The following is a 23,117-nucleotide window of genomic DNA, read 5'->3' on the forward strand; positions in this document are numbered from 1 at the left end:
CTCACCACTTTTTTATTTTTAAAGTAAGGTCTCACTCTAGCTCAGGCTGACCTCGAATTCACTGTATAATCTCAGGCTGGCCTTGAGCTCACAATGATCCTCCTACCTCTGCCTCCCAAGTGCTGGGATTAAAGGTGTGCACCACCACACCCAGCACCTATAATTATTTCCAGGCCAATTGAAAGTCTCTAAAATTCAAATACAAAATAAACTTAAATATTCAACAAATTGGTGGTATTGCCATGCAAAATGGTGTTTTTTTTAATCAGGTGACTTAAAGCACAGTTTCATTTTATATACTTAAATAAATCTACCAAAAGTTTTAAAATTAGTATTTCAGTGGGTGTGGTGGTGCACATCTTTAATCCCAGTGCTGGGAGGCAGAGGAAGGAGGATCACTGCGAGTTCCTGGCCACCCTGAGACTCCATAGTAAATTCCAGGTCAGCCTGGGCTAGAGTGAGACCCTACCTCAAACAACCAAAAAAAACAAACCAAAAACCAAAAAACAAAAACCCCAAAAAACAACAAAAAAAAAAAAACCCCAAAAAAACCAACAGGGTAGCACAGTGTATCAAAATATTACATAGTACTCCTTAAATAAAGTTTTTAATGTGTCAAGTTAAATTATTTTTAAGATTTTAAGGAAAAAACCTGTAATTCCAAAATTAGTTTCATTAATTGTTAGTGATTAAAACTAGCTGAGCATATTGCCATATGGCTTTAATCCCAGCACTCAGGAGGTAGTAGTAGGAGGATTACTATGAGTTCAAGGCCAGCCTGAGACTACATAGTGAATTCCAGGTCAGCCTGAGTTCAGAGTGAAACCCAAAGCAAATGAATAAGTAATGGTATCAATATTAAGAACCACAATTTCCAGCATGAGATTCTAAAATGAAATAAAGAACTCAGTAAAGCCTCTAATCCTAAACCTGAGGTGGACATGTCAATAGGAATATGAAATTTGTGTAAAAGAAAAAAAAATCAAGGAACCAAAGAAAGGACAATCTGTCATCAAGGAGAGTAAGTGCCGTGAGGGTCTGGGATGCAGCTCAATTGGTAGAGTGCTGGGCTAGCATGCACGTAGATCTGGGTTTGATATCTAGTGTAGCATAAAACCATGCATAGTAGCATACTCCTGTAATCCCAGCCCTCGGGAGGAAAAGCCAAGAGGATCAGAAATTTAAGGTCATCCTTTGGCTACATAGAAGGTTCAAGGCCAGCCTGGCCTATATGAGAGCCTGTCTCAAAAAAGAATTAAACAGGAAAAATTGCAGTAAGTTAATATTTTATGAATGTTGAAGTGCATACTTATTTTTTTTAATGAGGAGCAAAATAGTACTGGCTATTTCTAGAAATGTTAAAGATTTTCTAAGAGTTACACATAAGGAAGCAATAACTTATCTTCCCTGTATAAACTGTACTTCTGAGGAACAAAATAATTTTTAAAAAGCTCTCTTGCTTTCTCATTCATTCATATATCTCCTTGAAAATACGGTCTCACTATGTTGTGCAGGCTGATCTCAAACTCCTGGACTCCAGACAATCTTCCTGCCTCATCCTCCCAAGAAGCTGGTACTATGAGAGTGCACCATTTTACTCAGCTTGTGATTTCTGTGAAACAACAACAAAAATGGTGTTGTGATTCGATTGCAAAATGTCTCCCATAAGCTCACATGTTTGAACACTTGGTCCCCAGCTGGTGGCACAGTTTTGGAAGTGGGGCTGTTAGGAATTGGAGCCTTGCTGGAGAAAGTGGGTCACTGTAGTTAGTCTTGGGGATTTACAGCCTGATTCCACTTTCCTATTCACATCTCTTCCTAGCTGCAATGCAACAAGCCTGCTTGTTGCTCCTACCACCATCCCTTCCCCAACATGAAATTAACCTCAGAACTATAAAAAGTAAATAAATAAATAAAATAATCCCTTTTCCTTTCTTAAGTTGTTTTGGTTGGATATTTATTCATAGTAATGACAAAGTAGCTAATATAGAAAATGGGTACTAAGAAGTGGGGTCTTTACTGCAATAAGCTATTGGAACTAGTGTATAGGAGGAATGTGGAAGGGTCTGGAACTTTGTGCTGGAGAAGCCATTGAATGCTGCAGGCAAAGTATATAAAGCCATTGTGTTGGGAATGTGGAAAACCAGAATGCTGAGAGAAATCACACTGTGGCTGGCTCAGCCTACAAGGTTTCAGAGGGGAACAGGGACTTATTAGGAACTGTAGAAGCGGTTTGTATGATATTCTGCAAAGAATCTGGCTAAATTCTGCTCTTGTCCTGAAAACAAGTGAGGTCAGATATAAAGACAATAGACTAATTTGTTTGGCAGAGAAAACTTCACGTATGCATATCTTGTATTCTATAATTTTTTGGTATGTTACGTTTTCATTATCATTTATTTCTGAAATTTCTTGATTTCCTTTTTGATTTCTTCAATGAGCCATTATTGTTCAGTAGTATATTGTTTAATTCCATGAGTTTGTATATGTTGCATAGTATATCTTAGTGTTAGTTTGTAGTTTTACTGCATTGAGATCAGATATACCAGGAATTATTTCATTTTTCCTATATTTATTAAGATATGTTTTTATGAAAAAAAGATATGTTTTATGTACTAATACAAAATCTATTTTAGAGAACATTTCATGAGTTATTGAGGAGAATGTATATTCTGCAGTGCTTGAATGGTATGTCCTGTGGATGTCTGTTAAGTCCATTTTGATCTATGTTGTCATTCAATACAGATGTTTTCTGTTTATTTTTTTTTTACCTATATTAGTTATCAACTGGTGAGAGTATTGAAGTCACCTACTTATATTGTGCTAGGGTTAATCTATGATTTTATCTCTGATAGTATTCATTTTACAAAGTTGAGTGTGTTTATGTTTAGAATTATAATGTCTTCTTCATTGTCTTAGCCGTTAATCAGTAGGAAGTGACCTTCTTTGTCTCTTTTGACTAGTTTCGGTTTAAAGCTTCTTTTGTCCTACACCAGAACAGCGACACCTGACTGTTTCATAGTTCCATTTACTTGGAAAATATTATTCCATCCTTTCACTCTCACGTAGTGTTTCTAAGTGGGTTTCTTAGAAACAACAGATAAATGAATCCTAACCTTTAATTCAGTTGGCCAGTCTGTGTTTTTTGAATGGGGATTTGAACTATTAATAATCAGACATTACTGAAAGATGTGTATTATATCCTGGTATTGTGTTGATTTTGTTGTGTTTGGGGTTTTCTTTTCTTTTAACTGTTATCCAACCATGGTTTATTGTTCTCTGTGGCCTCATGGATGAACTTGTCTTTCTCTTCAGCCGAGCTGGCTTAGTGGTCATAAATTCCTTGAGCCTGTTTTTATCATGGCATGCTTTGCTTTCTCCTTCAGTTATGATGGACAGCTTTGCCGCATACAGTAGACTCAGTTGGAAGTTGTTATTTTTCAGAATTTGGAATACTTTATTCCAGGCCCTCCTACCTTTTGACATTTCTGTGGAAAAGTCTGTTTCTTGGATGGACCTACCTGCCTTTATATTTGACTTCTCTGGTAGCTTTACATATAGTTTGGCTATAACAAAAGGAAGTTCTCTTCTGGTCTTGTTTGGTGTTCTAAACTCTTCCTTTTTCTGGATTAGCATCTTCTTCCCTAATTTTGGGGAAATTTTCAATTATTTGTTGAAAATATTTTCAGTGCCATTAGAATGTCACTTATCACCTTCTTTTTATGCCCATAATTTTTAAATTTTGTCATTTCATAGTGTTCCAAATATCATGAAAGTCCTGTCACCTACCCTGTTATTAATTTACCTGTGTCCATGTTGAATATTGTATGTAATTTTTATACCTTGTCTTCCAACTCAGATATTCTGTCCATTCCTTGATTCACTCTATTGGTAAGTTTTTTCCTGGAGTCTTTTATTTTTATTGACTTTTTATCCAGTATTTCAGCTTGTCTTCCCGCTAGTTTTTCTATCTCTTCATTGAATTTCTTTCATATATTTTATCTCCTATTTCAATGAATTCTTTTTTTGTTTTGTTTTGTTTTTGTAAGGGTCTGAGAATTGTGGAAGACAGACCACAGACAGACTCAAATAGTATGTAAAAGCAAAGAGCGTTTATTTTGTAGAATCAGCCAGCATGTGGGGGGTCAACCATTCATACAAAATAGTGACCCTGAGAGGAGCACAAAGGCCCCCTTTAAACACAACTAGGGGAATTTTAAAATGATTGGCTAGGCAAGCAGCAGTTACAGTTGTACATTTCTGATTGGTTGGGGCAGAAGGCATGAAGGGTTGTGAAAGGGACATGTCTCTAGAAACTGACTCAGCCCTCAGAGCCCACCACCTTGGACATGTCCTTTCTGGTTTTTCCCAGAAGTCTTGCCTGCCTCTCTGGGAAACTGAAACTTAGGCCTAGCTAGCTGTAAAATAGAGCAAATTAGATCCTAGGGTCTCACTCTAGCTCAGGCTGAGACAAAGAGAATGGGTGCGCCAGGGGCTCTAGCCATTGCAAACAAACTCCAGATGCATGCACCACCTTGTGCATCTGGCTTATGTGGGTCCTGGGGAATCGAGCCTCAAACTGGGGTCCTTAGGCTTCACAGGCAAGCACTTAGTCACTAAGCCATCTCTCCAGCCCCTGAACTCTTTTTATTTTTTTATGTTCTTATCGGATTCATTTAGGAGTTTATTTTCTTCTTCTAGTTGGTTGAATATTCTTATAATTATTTTTCTGAAATCTGTTTCTGCTGAAGGCTTTCCAAGGATAAGGATAGGCTGAAAGCTCTCAGGTGTCCCCAGCTTGCCTGGGATGAGTGATAGGCCACAAGCCCTTGGGCGCACACAGCTCCCTAAAGGACTGTCAGAAGGTTGTGCAGAGCTCATGGGAGAGAACAGGCAGTGCTTCTGGAGATTCAGGGCAGGCCAAGGGCTCCCAGTGGGAGAGCATGCTGGAATGAAAGGCAGTGCTGCAGGCTCTCAGGAGGGCAGAGTTTCTAAGCACAGTGCTGCAGACAAAGGCTGTTCTGACTGTGCCCTTCATCGTCTCTGGAGTCCACAGTGGCAAAACTCTCACTCCTCAGGCTGTGTATTCTCCCCTTCCTCTCCTTCTCCCCAGCTACTGGGCTCTGAATCCTTTGCAGAAGCCCAAAGTGCTGGAAGAGGGGTTGTTTATCCCTATAGCATATGCTCTGGTTGCCTGTCTCCTTCACAGACCCACAGGAATTGCCTGCTGAGAGCTGCAGCTTGGTTTCAGGTACCCATTCTGCCTCTCTTCTACCTGCTCCCCTGTGGCCTGCCTCATAGAGTTTGCTAGGAAGACAGACCTCCTTCACAGATCTGTTAGGAACTGCCTGCCGCACACACGTCCTACATACAGTGTTGTCTCACTGTCTATTATGAGTGTACCCTAGACCTACAGAGAGCACTGGGTTTCTACAACTAACACGAATTATATCAGTTGGAAAACGTTGAATTGTTCTTAGTGTTTTCCACATTTCCAGTAGAATACTTGATCAACATTTTTGATTGCAATTGTTTTGGTTAGTAGTTTGGGTTACAAATGAAATTCTCATTCTTCTCTGGGCACTCTTTAAAAAACACATGACAGTAAGCGAAATGTGACATAGAAGCCCTGGCTGGCCTCCCTCCAGTGTGAAACGTTTTACATTAAATGAAATTGCTACAGAACAAGAGTGATTCATTACCTTGTTTCTTTTAATTGCTGAATAATATTCTGCATGTGGTTATGCTACATTTTATGTGTATTCATCAGCTTATGGGCATTTGGAATATTTTTTTGGTTATTGAGAATAATGGTCTTATAAAAATGTCCATTTGTGTGTCTTTATGTAGACCTGAGTTTTTATTTCTCATTTTGAGTCCAAAGACTGAAATTCCCAAGTCTTATGGTAAGTTTATTATGTTTAACTTTGTAAGAAACTTATCAGACTCTATTTAAAATATATTAAGTTCTCACCAGCAACATGAGGACTACAGATTTTCTGTGTCAAGGATACCCCCTGAAGTCAATGTTACTACATTAGGTCACCTTGGAAAAAGAATGAAAATCAAGAGAGTAAGATGGAGCTTTGAAGACTGTCAGTGTTAAGAGAGTGACGATATCACAGCAAGTAATAGGCTGTGGATACCCTTTCAAGGAAGGGTGTGACCACATGCATCACTGGAGTCAGATTGCAGTGGGGTGAAATGTGTGTGGAAAGTGATGGGCTAATGTGCATGTAGGTGACTCTTGGGAAAGCAGACTAGGTACCATAACAGAAGTTGAATGAAGATACAGGGTTTCTCTTTTTCTTTTAAAGAATTTCACTGAGACTAAAGGTTAGCATCTAAATAGTAATTCAGGCAATATGTCACTCTCAGAAAATGTTTTGGCATAGCTGTTGGTCCAGTTAAGGTTGCATTTTTTTTACTTTTATTTCTTCATTTACTCCTTCAAATATCCTAAAATTTAAAGTTAAAAGGAATACATGTACATTGTTTTTTTTAAAAATAAAATATAGGCCCCAACCCTTTTATTTGAAATTCTTGAATCAGAATTTTTTTTCAGAATAATTTTGCATTTAGAAGACTTAAGAGTTTTAGAGGTAGGCATGGTGATCCATGCCTAATCCCGGCATTTAGGAAGTAGAGGCAGGAGAATCAGGACTTCAAGATTATCCTTGGCTATGCAGTAAATTCTAGCCCGAACTACATGAGTCCCTGTTTAAAAAAAAAAAAAAGGGAAAAGGAAAAAGAAAATTTTAAGTTTAAAACATAACAGTTACATATACTAAATATTATAAACTACCCATTGAGGTTTGGGGTAACACCCCTTATTCAAGTACATTGTTACTTCTTCACTGAAGCACAATATTTACACTTAGTAGCACACATAGAGTTTGTGATTTACTTTCTATTGCTTCAGGGTTTGGATGCAAAGACATTCATATGTGATCAGGTCTTATAAAATAAGAAAGGCGAGAGGGTTTCTTTGATTACTTAGTGGTTCTGTGGATTTTAGACCTGTGGTCAGGCAATGGCAACACCGAGAGTTCTGTATGAACATTGTAGCCTGTTTCTCTGCCCCTTCACAGCCCTGGTCCTGTTTTCCAGAAGCCGCTGTGTATATTCTTAGTCATTCCTTCTGCTGACCGGTTCCATGTTTGAAATGGTTGTTTTTACTATTTGTTGACTAACTAAGTAGTGTCTGTGGGCTTCCTTTATACCCCACCTTCCTTGTATCTGTCTTCCCCACTTAGTTATGTCACAGTGGTGTTTATGTCATAGTGTCTACCCCATTATCTGTACTGAACTCTTGTTCATTTTAGAGCCAAACGATTAGATTTCCCTTCGTTTACAGTTTGTGGCTGTGGACAATCGCTGTATATTTTCACTGGCAGGATTTTTACTATACAGATGTTCAGTTCTTTCCTTTGAGACTCTTCTGCTGCGGCCCTGCCCCACGGGTGCGGGTGGTGCCTGCACCCGCTCCATTCTCCTGTCTTCCGGCTGTGCGGCCTTTGCTTTGTGCCTCTCCCAAGTCATAATGACTGTTTTCTGCAGGCTGTGTTTTCTCTTTCCTGACTTAGTTTTTAAGTTTGATCTAGAGCATGTCTTCTGGGGTTTCCTGTAAAAAATGTGCTTGAAAATATTATTTTCCAACTTTTCTCATGCCCCGTTCTTCTCCCATCTCATTTGTTTGGTAGTATAGCTAGACATAGAACTTTCTTTTACAAATTTGGCCTGTCATTTCACTCTGGTGCTATTGGCCTACAGACCTTTCTAATGTAATTCCTATCTCCTGTAGAAGGATTTTTCTTCATCTTGGTTGTCTTAGAACTTTATAATAACAATAATGCTTTATGTGGATGTTTTGTTTTTTTTTTTAATAATTTTTTTATTATTTATTTATTTGAGAGTGACAGACACAGAGAGAAAGACAGATAGAGGGAGAGAGAGAGAATGGGCGCGCCAGGGCTTCCAGCCTCTGCAAACGAACTCCAGACGCGTGCGCCCCCTTGTGCATCTGGCTAACGTGGGACCTGGGGAACCGAGCCTCGAACCGGGGTCCTTAGGCTTCACAGGCAAGCGCTTAACCGCTAAGCCATCTCTCCAGCCTTGTTTTTTTTTTAAATTTTTATTTATTTATTTGAGAGCGACAGACACAGAGAGAAAGACAGGTAGAGGGAGAGAGAATGGGCGCACCTGCGCCCCCTTGTGCATCTGGCTAACGTGGGACCTGGGGAACCGAGCCTCGAACCGGGGTCCTTAGGCTTCACAGGCAAGCACTTAACCGCTAAGCCATCTCTCCAGCCCTGTTTTGTTTTTTTTTTTAATTCACTCTACTTCATACTTAGTGGGTCATTCAGACTGGGCATTATTTCTTTTTGTCTCCAGGATTTCTTGAATCATTTCTAAGTATTTCCTACTCTGTTCTCTGCAGTCTGGAGCTCCTGTGGTGCCAGATACTGGGTTTGTGAAGGAGCTGCAGATATTTTATTCACGTGCTGTCTGTTTGCTCTCATTTACTCACATGCATTTTTGTTCTACTTTTTCTTTTTCTTTTCTTTTCTTTCTTTTTTTTTTTTTTGAGACAGGGTGGGTTTCTTATAGCCCAGGCCAGCCTCATAATTGCTTTGTAGCCGAGAATGGTTTTGAATTTCTGGTTCTCTAAGCTCCATCTTCAGTATGCTGGAATTATAGGCCTGAACCATCATGCCTGATTTTATGTGTGCTGGAGATTGAACTCAGGGTTTTGTGCATGCTAGGCAAGCACTCTACTGAGTTATGGCCCCAGTCCATTTTTATCTCACTTTCTTAGCAATTTCTGTGATTTGGTTTTCTAACCTTTGTATTGAATTTTTAAAAGTGATTTATTTATTTATTTGAGAGAGAGAGGAGGCAGACACATAGAGAGTGCCAGGGTAACTTGCCATTGCCAATGAACTCCAGATGCGTACGCCACTTTGCGTATCTGGCTTTATGTGGGTGCTGGGGAATTGAACTCCAGTTGTTAGGTATTGCAGGCAAGCACCTTAACCACTGAGAAATCTTTCCAGCCCACATTTATTTTTTCCAACCTGCATTTTTATTTCTGTTTTTTTTTTTTTTAAGATTTTTATTGATTTATTTGAGAGTGACAGAGAGAGAAAGAGGCAGATAGAGAGCGAGAGAGAGAATGGGCGCGCCAGGGCTTCCAGCTCTGCAAACGAACTCCAGATGCGTGCGCCCCCTTGTGCATCTGGCTAACGTGGGACCTGGGGAATCGAGCCTCGAACCGGGGTCCTTAGGCTTCACAGGCAAGCACTTAACCGCTACGCCATCTCTCCAGCCCTTTATTTCTGTTTTTAAAGGTAAGGGAAGCTAGCTGGGCGTGGTGGCGCACACCTGTGTTATCAGCACTAGGGAGGTTAAGGCAGGATGTTTGAGAGTTGGCTACAAAAATGAGAGAAGCATAAGTTACTTAAAAATCCAGATTTATATTGAATTCTATTATTTTTCCACACATCGTTTAGTTATATAAACTACTCAGAGTATGAATTTGTCTTAAGAAACTAATACGAGACTATAGAAAGGAGATGGTAAAACTTTGAGGTCTCTTAGTTGTAGCCAGGTGAGAAGAGGGACAGACAGCCCCTAGAAACATTCCCAGAGCAGGGGAGCCCTTTCTCTGATTCACATTGATGCAGGGTTGGACTCAATGGCAGGTTAGAATTCCATAAAGATGTAGGAGACCCCCATGTCCATGAACTCAAACTTCAGGTCCAAGTTATCAAAGAATAAAAGACATAGATCCAATGAAGAGTAAATTATGAATTATGAACTTTATCTTAGGGAGAGTTGGAAGGGAAAGCAAAGCTAGAAAGCTCCTAAAACAGGGAAGTGCTTGGGCAAAAGGAAGGAAATTCTTCTTCTTCCCAGACAGAAGAACTCCTTTGCATAGGGGCTGAGAGATCAGGAGAGGGAGTATGGGGCCCAAGAGAGGTCAGAAGAGCCAAGAGGATCATACACATGTTTTAGGCCCACTTGTATGAATCAAACATCTGATTAGAATGAGCCTCATGCCCAGACTCAGGTGTGTGAGGAAGGGACCTACTGATTGGATGGTGGGCTCAAGAGGAATACTGACTCAGGAAGCCCAGGAAAAGTTGAGGAAGAAGCAGGAAGCTGACACTGGAGTTGATGCTTATAGCCATCTTGAATGAGGTTTGACCAGATGTGGGTTCTTGCAGAGCAGGCTAGGTGAAATCTATATTTATGAGGGCCAATCTGTAGTTATTTACCTGCCAGAATAGAAAAGCACTACCTTGTTCTTAATCCATATCAGTATATAATTTCATGAAAGGTTTGGAGTCTGTGGGTAAGTTTGTAGGCCTGGTGGAAGGAAATTGAAGAATTTGACAATAAATATTGTTTAAATACCCAAAGTGTCTGATTCTGGTGTTCAGTCCTGGGCATGTGGCTTCTCATACAAGGAAATCTCTTGAGAGAGCACAATTCTTTCTCCTGTGATGGAAAGCAGATTTGTGCACAATTGTGGAACAAGAGGTTTCTTTTATAACCATGACTAAAAGCAAAATACATTTACTAATAGCCCTTATTTATTGTTCTTTTCTGTGTTGTAAAAGATGATGGCTTCTGCCACAGTGATGTTTCTAGTACAGCCCAGGGACACTTACACAGGAAAAATGGCATGTGAACAGGAGTGCTTTGTAAGTGCTGAAAAATGCTCACAGTTATCGACATGCTAGTGGATAAATAAGCACTAGCCTTCCTGTCTTCTATGCTAGAATGCCTGCATCCTTGTGGTACTGTAGTTCATGTTTCCAGCTCCGTTTTTCTAGGTGTGTAAAGGTAGTCACATTTTATGGAAAGTATGAAGGCTAGAAATAGTATGGCATGAAAATAATATTTAAGTTAGTCTCATTATATGTAAAACAGAAAATAAAAATTTGTAATACCATTAGCTTTGAGAACAAAAGTCATATGTAATAACTTTGATGAAAGGCACCTTTTCCTTGACGTACAATGCTATTTTTTTTAAGGAAGAACATTGTAAAAATATTCAGGAAAATTCTGAAAATGGTTGTAAACATCTGTCACAAGAAAGCATCCTCCTACTTTGTTTCTGTAGAAAAATGAGGCTTGAGTTCTACGAGGTGGTCACACATGCATGCCTCACTGAAAACGAGCCCTCTCATGGCTGCATGTCATCACTGGTAATTAGAAGACAAAGGAACATCTTTTATATGGCTGCAAAATCTGACTGCTATTTACATTTTTGTGTCTTCCTGGAATTTTTTTTTTTACTTACACATATGTTTAATTTACATGGATGTTCATGTAATGTTTATAATTTTTATCATTTGCATTTTATCTCCTCTGCTTCTGTGTTGGTTATAATGACTATGTAATATTCCTTTGATCATACTAGCATCACAATTTACTTAATTATTTAACTTAGGGGAAATTAAGATTATTTTTATTTTCTTTGTTGTAAATATTGTTGAGTTCAGAATCTTGAAGCCCATTAAATTTGCATGTTTTCTTATGCTTGACTTACTAAATTTAAGTGCCCCCTGGATTTTGAGTAATCACTGCAAGTTTGAGGGCAGCCTGGCCTACGCGGTAAGCTCCAGCCCAGGCCAGTCAAGGCTACATATATAGCAAGACCTTGTTTCAAAATATCAAAACAAAACAAAAAACTATGTACACACACACACACACACAAGCATGTGCATATATACACATTTGCAAAAGCCCTGTGTACTACATGTATTTTCTAGCCTTTGTTTTTCGCATTTTATGTATTTATTTATTGGTTTTTCGAGGTAGGGTTTTGCTGTAGCCCAGGCTGACCTGGAATTCACTATGTAGTCTCAGGGTAGCCTTGAACTCTGGGCAATCCTCCTACCTCTGTCTCCTGAGTGCTGGGATTAAAGACATGCACCACCATGCCTGGCTCATTTTATTTATTTTGACTTTTTTTTTTTATTTTGACTTTTATCACAGAGACAGATTTTCAAACATTTTTACTTTGTGATTTTTATTTTTTATTTTATATTATTTTTTTGAGGCAGAGTCACCGTAGCCCAGACTGACCTGAAACTCACTCTTAAGTCCCAGGCCAGCCTGGGAACTCACAGAGATCCCCTTACTTCTGCCTCCCAAGTTTGAATACTGTGATAAAGGTTTGTTAATTCTGGGTCTAGAAAGCCATTCTCCCTTTAGAGTTATTCCTTAATATATTCATCTGCAAGTGAATTTCATTTTCTTTCTGCATGTATGCATTTTTCTACATTTAACTCCAGAATTTATTTTGCAGAATAAAGAATGTAAATCTCAACTAAATTTTTTCCCTTCTGGATTAACAAGTTATACCACAGCATATATTGAATAATGTGGCCCTTTCTGTAACCCTGTACTGCTTCCTATGGTGCCTGTTACTCTCTTCTGTACAGTTCAGTTGGCTTCTGGTCTCTTCTCAGTCTTAATGCTCAATAATATTATACATGTTTCAGCAATTCATAGACCTTATATTCTTATCTTTCCCAACATTTCTATTTAGTTACCTTATTTTTATGCATAACTTTAGGATCATTTTTAACACAAAAACTCGTTCTTTGATTTGGTTTAATTTAATATGTGCTTAAACTTGAGGAGAACATACTCTATTACCTTAACGTCATTGGATTTTGTTTTGTTTTGTTTTGTTTTTGTTTTTTCAAGGTAGGGTCTCACTCTAACCCAGGCTGACCTGGCATTCACTATGTAGTCTCAGGGTGGCCTCCAACTCATGGTGATCCTCCTGTATTGCTTCCTTCCCAAGTGCTAGGATTGGGATGAAAGGTGTGTGCCACCAGGCCCAGCTCATTAAATGTTTTTAAGTTAAAAGTTCTTAAATATATTCATATGTGTATGTGTGTGTGTGCATGCACACATGCATACATACTGTGGAATATATTGCTGATTTTTTTTGTTGTTGTTTTTGTTTTTTGAGGTAGGGTTTTTCTCTAGCTCAGGCTGACCTGGAATTTACTCTGTAGTTTCAGGGTGGCCTTGAACTCATAGCAATCCTCCTACCTACCTCTGCCTCCTAAGTGCTGGGATTAAAGGCATGTACCACCATGCCTGGCTGTGTGTGTGTGTTTGTTTGTTTGTTTGTTTGAGACAGGGTCTTGTGTATGTCATGCTGGCCTCACACTCACTGTGTAGACAAAGATAACCGTAAACTTCTGATTCTCTTTTCTGCATCTCCTGAATGCTGACATTAAAGATATCACCACACTCAGGTTATATGGTGCTGAGGAATGAACTCAGGACTCTGTGCCTGCTGAGCAGGTATTTTACCATTGAACTATATCCACAGCCTACACTACTGATTTTTCTACAAATGTTGTATGTTTAAGCTGGTAGCAGTACTCTTTTTTTCTTTTTGGTGTGTGTATGTGTGCATGATCATGTGTGGGAGTATGAACGTGTGCATGCCATAGTGCACGTGACCTCCCCTGCCATAAGCTTTTGATTAGGTTTTCAGTACCAGGCATGTATTTCCTCCCATAGAGTGGGCCTTTTGTCCAATTAGAGAGCAATTGGTTTCCCAGAGCAGACATCCCACTATTGCACCCATTCAGCCATTTGACCTGTCTGGCCAAACTTAAGGCTTCCAGTGTCCACTTGTTTTCACTGCTGATGATTTCTGTCTCCCATAGGGCTGCATGCAGTGCAGCTTTTTCCAGCTTACAGTTGGCTGGTCTACAGGGAGAAGGTTTCTAGCTCAGCACCAGCTTGATTTTTCAGTGATCTTGCTGCCCATGCATGTGAAGTCTTAAGCAATAAGGTCTTACCATCTGTTACTCATGGGAAACCAAGAGCCTTGACAAAAGCCTGTAATGTTTTGGAGGCAGCAGGGACCTCCCTGGCCCACAGCTCACTGGAAGGTATCCCATCCCTGGCACTGAACATTTTCTAGTAGCAATCTATGGCTCCTGGATGTGCTGCTGAGATGGGTATGTTTTACTGTCATTAGGGACTCTCCAATGCTGCTTTCTTACTAAAAGACTTTTAAAATTCTGTTCGGAGGGCTGGAGAGATGGTTTAGCAGTTAAGCGCTCGCCTGTGAAGCCTATGGACCCCCATTCGAGGCTCGGTTCCCCAGGTCCCACGTTAGCCAGATGCACAAGGGGGCGCACGTGTCTGGAGTTCATTTGCAGTGGCTGGAAGCCCTGGCGCGCCCATTCTCTCTCCCTCTATCTGTCTTTCTCTCTGTGTCTATTGCTCTCAAATAAATAAATAAATAATGAACAAAAAATATTTAAAAAAATTCTGTTTGGAGATTGAATTTTACTATTTGTGTATAGCAATTAATGATTATAAATGATGTTCCTTAGAAAACAAATGTATTCCTGTGTGTTCAGGTGTCACTGTCTGCCCTGTGAGCATAGCTTGGCTTTCCCACAGTCATGTGAAACTCAGTGTGTCCACAGTTGTGCTCAGCCCTTGAACCTCCTGATCTTTTTGTGTACCCTCTCTTGTGAATGTGCAGTCAGAAACTAGGAGATGGAAGAGGGTGCTACTTACTGGAGCCTGGTACCTTAAGACTAGGGTGAATGGAGACAGGTGTAAGTTCCCTGGGGTGACTTATCAGGGAGGCTGAGACTGGCATCATTGTCTTCTGGAAATACAGTCTTTGTTGTTTGTATTTGTCCACAGTCTTATTGTTGGAATGGGTATAAAATGCATTTATCTTGAGCATCTGGAAAGCACAAAGACCAGTTAGATCGTTAAGCCACACTAGCTGTCTTCACTGTCAGGCCTACTGCAGAGAAGGGTATAGCATACTGTGGAGGGGTAGTGTTGTCATCCTGGCTACATTCAGAGGCAAGCTGTTTAAAGTTCCTAAATAAATGATAAAGCACAAGAGGCCCCAGTGTGTCAGTTGTGACTAGATTGAGGCTGAAGGGAGCAGCAAGTAGTGTTGGAAAGACAGAGCAAGCCCCCTGGCTTCTGTGATGCCTGCTGGTAGGTGTCGTGTGGAGAAAAGACATGTGGATGCGTACCTGGAAGCAGTCTTGATCTTCACAGTAACCTTGTGAACTGAATAGAGGTCATTGTCCTTCTCTTTTACAGATAGAAAAGAACAGCGTAGAAATTCCCCAGTTTGCTTAACCTCACCTCTCACCTAGGCACTGGGGCTTGGACTTTGATTTCTGGTTGCTGATTGTGGGTTCTTCCCATTGCTCTTTTCAGAAGGAGAAGGGTAAAATAGCATATTAACTGGGGATAGCTCAAAGGGAAAATAAAAACATGTCTCTTAATTAATGTTACTTATTTCCATGTTCTTTTGTAAAAAATAGCCTAATTGTTGGGTGTGGTGTTGTGTTGCATGCCTTTAATCCGGGCACTTGGGAGGCAGAGGTAGGAGGATTGTTGTGAGTTTGAGGCTAGCCTGAGACTACATAGTGAATTCCAGCCTGGGCTACAGTGAGACCATACCTTGAAAAGTAACAACAATAACAACAAAAAAAATAGCTTAATTAAGATATGGGTTATATCCATTAAAGTTCACTGACTTAATTATATAGTTTGTATTTTCTTATATACTGAAGAATTATATGATACCATTCACCACACATAATTTTACAACATTTTAATGAGTCTAAAAAGCAACCCCTTTAGCAAATACCCCATCACATGCAACCACTCTCACTGTATCCCTTGACATCCAGTAGTCTACTTTGTATCTCTTGACATCCAGCAGTTTATTTTGTCTCTGTGTAGATTTATCCACTCTGGGAATTTCACACAGTTGTTATCATAACATACATGATCCTTTGTGACCAGCATCTTTTCTCTTAACGTTCTCATAAGGTTCATTCATACTGTAGCATATATCAGTACTTTATTTTTTATTGCTAAATATGATTCCAGTAAATGGATATACAAAGTTTATTTGCCCTTTTGTCAGTTTTAATAGGCATTTAGGTGATTTCTGCTTTTATGGCTATTATGGATAATATGGTATGAATATCATGAGCAGATTTTGGGGCAGTGCTCATGAATATAGCTGTTTACCCTTCCTGGTCATCCCCTCTCCCCAAATTAGAGATCTAGTCTTTTAGTCTTTTGGTTTTAAGGCTCTGTCCTCTTAAAATTAAGAGACAAACCTGAAGCAGTTAAGGAATGACAGGACCTTCAAAAATAAACTTAAAGTGGTTGAAGACATGAAATATCCTTGGGCCTGTAAGGGAGAATCTGGAAATCTGGATCAGCCTTACCTGTGCCCTTAGGGGAGTCCTTCTACCTTATGCTAGAAGTCAGAAATGTCAGAAGGGCACACGCCTTTAATCCCAGCACTCGGGAGGCAGAGGTAGGAGGATCGCTGTGAGTTCGAGGCCAGGTCAGCCTGGGCCAGAGTGAGACCCTACCTCGAAAAACCAAAATAAATAAATAAATAAATAAAAGTCAGAAGCGTCTATCCTTTTTTTTTTTTTTTAATCTCTTCTCCTCTCAAAGAGTTTCCCGTTTCTAGAAAAGATAATTGCCCCTTTCAAAGAAAGTTGCACCATTCTTAGAACATTGAAATTACTGGGAAAGTTGCCCTTTCCAAGAAATCTTGATGGTACCCAGACCCCTGATGTTTGGAGTGAACTAGACATCCTTAAAAACTGTCAACCAGGGCTGGAGAGATGGCGTAGCGGTTAAGTGCTTGCCTGTGAAGCCTAAGGACCCTGGTTCGAGGCTCGGTTCCCCAGGTCCCACGTTAGCCAGATGCACAAGGAGGCGCACGTGTCTGGAGTCCGTTTGCAGAGGCTGGAAGCCCTGGCGCGCCCATTCTCTCTCTCTCCCTCTACCTGTCTTTCTCTCTGTGTCTGTCGCTCTCAAATAAATAAATAAATAAATAAAATTAAAAAAAAAAAAAACTGTCAACCAGCCGGTTGTGGTGGTGCACGCCTTTAATTCCAGCACTCGGGAGGCAGAGGTAGGAGGCTTGTCATGAGTTTGAGGCCACCCTGAGGCTACATAGTGAATTCCAGGTCAGCCTGGGCTAGAGTGAGACTCTACCCCCCAAAACCAAAAACAACAACAACAACAACAACAAAAAACCCCAAAAAGCCAAACATAGTTAACTGGGTGGGCTTCTCATGTTCTGGGAACTTCCTCTTGCCATCCTTCTTGGGCAAGAATTCTGAATTTATTCCTTCTCTCTTAATCTTTCCTTCCCTTAAAGTTCTCTCTCCTAAAATTCTAAGCTTTGATAGAATAATTCTAAATCTTATCCTATGATCTGTGGATTACATCTATTGAAATTCATGAGATAAGAATTGAGAGCATTGATCTTCTGGGACCCTAGCTCTTGAGTGAGTTATTGCCCACCCAAGAGCTGAGGTAAGGCTCCAGTGCTCTCAAAGACCACCATATTTCCATATCATACCTGGTGCACTGGCTGGGAATTGAGAGGATAAGTGCACAGACCAGCTACTTTTTCTTTGTTTCCCATCTTCCTCTACTATAAGGAGGTATGATCTTTTCTATTGTCCAGTTTGCTCCTCTACTTCTCCCTCTTCCTCTAGGCCATTCCTGTCTGCTTGGGGACAGGGTACATTTGAAGTGAGGTAGATGGCAGATTTAATAAGTGTCTGTGGGGGACAGGTTTAAACCTATTCCTCCTTTCCACATGCTTGTAAAGCCCATAACAAAATCCATATGCTTCTACTCTGTAAAAAGCTGACTGAGCTTGTCAGATACATATTTTATAGGTGTGGTCTATAAAACTTTATGCATAGGGAAAATGGCGCCTGCAATGAGCAGTGCAAAGAGAATTAATGCTTTTAAGGGACCATGCTTGAAAGGCCCATTTAGGTTCCTGCAGCACCCCAAACCTGAGTTTGGAGGAAATGTAGACCCACCTGGGAGTGTTGTGCTGGGTTTGTACACTGGGACACAGACTCATGGACTGTGTGCAGACAGTATCTTTCATGATATCAGAGAGACTCTGCGCAGTGGCCAGGCACCCATGCAAAGATAGCGAAGCTGTGACCTGCTTGCTTGATGGCCTGACACACACTGCAGAAGCAAGGAGGCTGAGGGAGAAGCTCACTGCTGCTCTGAGTTCACGCCGGCCACCTAGGGGCCTGAGAGGATGTGCTTAGAGGTTAGAGATGCTCGCTAGTGACTATGTCTGTCTGTCTGTTTTCTAATCTGCTTTTTGTTTTAGATAAGATGCTTTACCTGTAGACAGTTTTATTCTCATATGTTGCATGTGGAAAATTTACAACATGGCTTTCCTAATCCAGGCAGCCTAGTGGATTTGTACGAGGAATTCACCCTGAATGCTAACATGCTTGCATCATATCCAGATGAAAGAATAAATGAGTAAAATGTTTTAAGAAATTCTTAGAGATTTAACCCCCCACAAGGGTGTTGAGACCCTCCCTGTCTCATGTAGTTGATAAAAGCTATTTGGCTTTTTTAAAAAAGATTTTATATTTTATTTATATTTGAGGGAGAAAGAGGCAGATAGAGAGAGAATGGGTGTGCCAGGGCCTTCAGCCACTGCAAACGAACTCCAGAAGCACGCACTGCTGTGTGCATCTGGCTTATGTGGGTCCTGGGGAATCAAACCTGGGTCCTTTAGCTTTGCAGGCTAGTGCCTTAACTGCTAAGCCATCCCTTCAACCCCTGTTTGGCTTTCTAGACATATAAGTGTCAATATTTATTCCAGGATTTTTTTTGTGGAATTCTTTTTAACACTGCTTTAGTGCTTGAGACATTTAGAAGCTAAATTTTTGAATGCATGGTTGAGATATTTTTAGAACCATAAACAGTATCCAAAGTGACCTCCAGTATGGGGGACTGAACACTATTAAAAGATACCAGTCATGGATCAACAAGTCAAAAGGCAGACTAAGGGGTCATCTAGATCAGAGGTGTTAACATGGAGTCATGCGGTCAGGAAGGGGCTAAATCCATGTACTCTGTTCCCTCTTATTGTCGCTAATAAGGGAGATTCAAGAGTCAATTTATACCAGGCTACATTGGCAAAAGTAACTAGCCCAGATAACTTTGGCTGTTTCTTTTGTAGATGCTTACAAAGAAAGAAAAGGTCTTTAGAGGACACTCAAGAGAAAGAAACAAAGGAGACTTGAGATATGTTCCAGTATACCATCTTTTGTTTAATAGATGATAGTCATGTGTCCTTCACATAGACTTCCCTAGACTGTATCATTACCCACTGGACTTAAGAATAATCTAGAAGGTCCCTTATGTATAGCTTTCTTTGCTATGCTACCCCAGTACTTTTGGATGCCATGAGACCATGTGTACTGACCTCTGGATGGAAGCAGAACCTGAGGCTCCCAGGATCTAGTTGCTTTGCTAACTAGAGAAAAGTGCCACACAAAACTATTGAGACTTTCAATTAACATCAACATATTAAGCTTTAAAAAAAATTATTTGTTTATGTAAGCAGAGAGATATAGTCAGGGGGAGAGAGAGAAAGAAAATATGGGTATGCCAGGGCCTCCATCCACTGCAAATGAACTCCAGATGTATGCACCACTTTGTGAAGCTGGCTTTACATGGGTTCTGGGGAATCGAACCCAGGTCGTTAAGTTCTGCAGGCAAATGCTTTAACTGCTGAGCATTCTCTACAGCCCAACATACTCTTTGTTTCTCTTGCTTTTTCTACCTCATTGCAATGTAAATTATATTAATAAATTGTCATACGCTGGTTAAATTAATGGAAAGCTAGACTCTGAGAAGGGTGGGCACCCCAGAATCTCAGACCCCAAACAAAATTAATTTATCTGTCCTTCAGACATTGTGTTGAGACAAATGGTCACATGCTTCTATGACAAGGAAAAGGAGAATTACAATCAGTAGAGTTTTGGTTCTCTCCATTTCTTTCTCATGTTGAATCACTAAAACCCTTTTATTTCTTTTACCCTTTTATTTCTTGTTAGAATATATTTCACAGACTTGCGAGACAGAAAAGCATAAAATTCAAATGGCAACCACATTTTCCTAAGGCTTCCAGCAAACCAGAATTCTAAAATTTAGCATCATGTCTTAATTTGTTACCTGATGTTGTGACTGTCATTCAGGTTCAACTCTTTTTATAAGTTAATATCAAGGTTAAAATTCTGTTCACTGGTGCTGGTTTGCCCATGATGGCAGCTGTGAGAACTGGCTGTAAAATGCTCACTTACCTAGCTGTTTCTGTCTCACACTCTTAACTACTAGGGAAGCTTATTGTTAACAAAGTCAAGATTGATTTATTAGTTAACAATTTTTCTCCTTTGGAGCTTAATTTAAATATCACCTCTAAGGGTCCAGTTTTGCTAGGTGGTCACTTCTGGCTTTATCATTTGGGTTTTGTAGAGGAAATAATTAAGTTTCATTCATTGTGATCTTTGTTTTCAGGAAGGGAAGACGCCCCACATTCTTCTGATAAGCCCATATGCTTTCTTAGTTTTTGAGGGGATCCATTCCCAGTTCCTTAGCCAAAGTGAGTTAACCCCAAGTTATAACACTGGAATTTGTTATTTACAAACAATGCTATTTAGACATGAACTGTTACATTTTTTAAAAAAAAAATTTAAATCTACTTGCAGAGAGAGTGAGAGAATAAGAAGGGGGGAGGAGTGGGTGCACCGGGGCCTCTTGCCACTGTGAACAAACTCCAGATGCATGTGCCGGGCTTTTCAAGCAAGCACCTTTAACCACTAAGTAATCTTTCCAGCTCTACTGTTACATATCTTGGTGTTATCTATTAATTTTTTTTTCCAAGGTAGGGTCTCATTCTAGCCCAGGCTGACCTGGACTTCACTGTGATCCTCCTACCTCTGCCTCCCAAGCGCCACCCCCCCCCTTGTTATCTATTCTGATAGTCTTGGATGATAATAAAGATGAGATCTAGATTGCTTTATGTTAATCAAAGTCACACTAAAGAATATGCATCGATTTAGTAATACAGATTTCTATTTCAAGATTAGGTTTGTGCCTAGTCCATTTTAGACAAAAAGAAAATTAAAGACACTAAAAATGTAAATAGGGGGCTGGGCATAGTGGCGCATGCCTTTAATCCCAGCACTCGGGAGGCAGAGGTAGGAGGATCACAGTGAGTTCGAGGCCACCCTGAGACTCTATAGTGAATTCCAGGTCAGCCTGGGCTAGAGTGAGATCCTACCTCGAAAAACCAAAACAACAACAACAAAAATGTAAACAGGTACATAGATGTATTTTAAAATGATGTTAAATAACTATAAATAAGCCTTTAGGTTTTCAGCATTATAGCAGAAAGCACTTGTTCGTGCTTGATACAATGGTACACAGATTTTCTTAACAGTGAGCAAAATGCCAAACTTCAAGTCTAGTTTTTTTTATTTCTAATTTTTTAAAAAAGATTATCTATCTATCTATCTATCTATTTATTTATTAGAGAAAGAGAGAAAGAGAGAGAGAGAGAGAGAGAGAGAGAGAGAGAGAGAGAGAGAGGGAGAGACTGAAGGAGAATGGGAACACCAGGGCCTCCAGCCACTGCAAATGAACTCCAGACGCATGCACCACTATGTGCATCTGGTTTATGTGGGACCTGGAGAATTGAACCAGGGTCCTTAGGTTTCACAGACATGTGCCTTAACCACTAAGCTATATCTCCAGCCACTTTTTTATTTTTGAGAGACAGAAAGAGGTGGGGGAGGGGAGCAGGACCTTTCAGCCACTATGAATGAATTCCAGATACATGTGCCCTCTTGTGTGCATGTGTGACAGTACATGCTTGCATGACTTTTGCATCTGGCTATGTGGGGACTAGAGATTTGAATGTGCATTCTTAGGCTTCACAGGTAGGCGCCTTAACCACTAAGTCATCTCTCTAGGCCAAATTTGCTTTTTAAATTGCCTTACAGTTTTAATTACAAGGTCAAAAATTTAGATAAGTTCAATGCTTATTATAATAAACTTCAGTCTTTAACAGGTTGATTGATTTGGGCTTGCTGATGATACAACAGTCAGCTGCTTAGGATACAATGCAAGTAATAGAGTTACAAATGAGAAGTTAAGAATGAGAATTGACTTAAAAGGCTGTGAAAGTTAAACTAAATAGGGTTTGTTATCTAAGAATGAAATCCATTGTTATTCTCCAGTGTGCAAATGACATACTTCTTTGTGCTGCCCCATCCTTCCAGGGGGCTTCACAGGAAAGTAATAAGATATTTTCAATTTCATGACAGAGGAGTTCCCTTTCTTATTTCACCGGGGACAACACATCCCTTTCCCATCCCCCTTTAAGAACAGACCCACAACTACATAGATTACTATGGGTCAACTGCCTTTATGTTAGGTAGCCATCTTTTGAGATTACATTTGGGGACTCTCTCCCTCCTGCATGAGGTTTACCTGGTCCCAGACAATAGACCCAGAACCTGGCCCCTGAGGGAATAAGACCATCCTTCAGCTGGAACCCTGGTGAGGGAAGGAAGGGAAATAGGCTGAGGTCTTCAATATCCAGCTGTTTTTCCATCTCTGAGACCATCCAGAGCTTGTCCAAAACCATAGATTAGACCCTTAGGATTCTTAGTTTCCTCGTGTATGGAGACTATAAAGTTTCAACTGTGCTAAGACACTGTAAAATATTTGAGATGGGTTTTGTCATGGAGGACTAGGGCATTAGGAGGAGAGGAGATGAGGCCCGTTATCTTTGCTACCTTCCAGACACCCCAGATCCTCACATCAGTGCTTTACAGGCAGAGTTAGAAAGCAGGAGAAGCATAGGAAGGGCTGGGCTATAGAACCTTAGGGCTGCCCCACAGTGACCCACTTCTAGCACCCCCAGCCGTGGATCTTGTGTTCATACACAGGAGCCTATGGGGACATTTCATGCTCACACCACAGCATCTCCATCTTTCCTGTGCTTGTCAGACTATAAATCACCAGCCAAATCTAGTCTGCCAGTTACTGCTTTTTAAAATATTTTATTTATATTTATTTTTTGAGAGAGAGGGATAAAATGGGTGTGCCAGGGCCTCCAGCCACTGCAAGCAAACTCTGGATGCATGCTCCACCTTGTGGAGCTCACTGTGACTGGAGCTTAACTGCAAAAGTATTATAGTAACTGT

At 40.3% G+C, this 23,117-nt stretch overlaps 1 protein-coding gene across 3 annotated transcripts in view; it reads left to right on the forward strand.

The window, feature by feature from the left end:
- Marchf8 (membrane associated ring-CH-type finger 8) overlaps positions 1–23,117 on the forward strand; it is a 141,602-nt gene that overhangs the window by 53,056 nt on the left and 65,429 nt on the right. The gene's annotated exons all lie outside the window — the stretch shown is intronic.

Source organism: Jaculus jaculus, chromosome 18 (assembly GCF_020740685.1).
Source record: "Jaculus jaculus isolate mJacJac1 chromosome 18, mJacJac1.mat.Y.cur, whole genome shotgun sequence".
NCBI classification, from domain to species: domain Eukaryota; kingdom Metazoa; phylum Chordata; class Mammalia; order Rodentia; family Dipodidae; genus Jaculus; species Jaculus jaculus.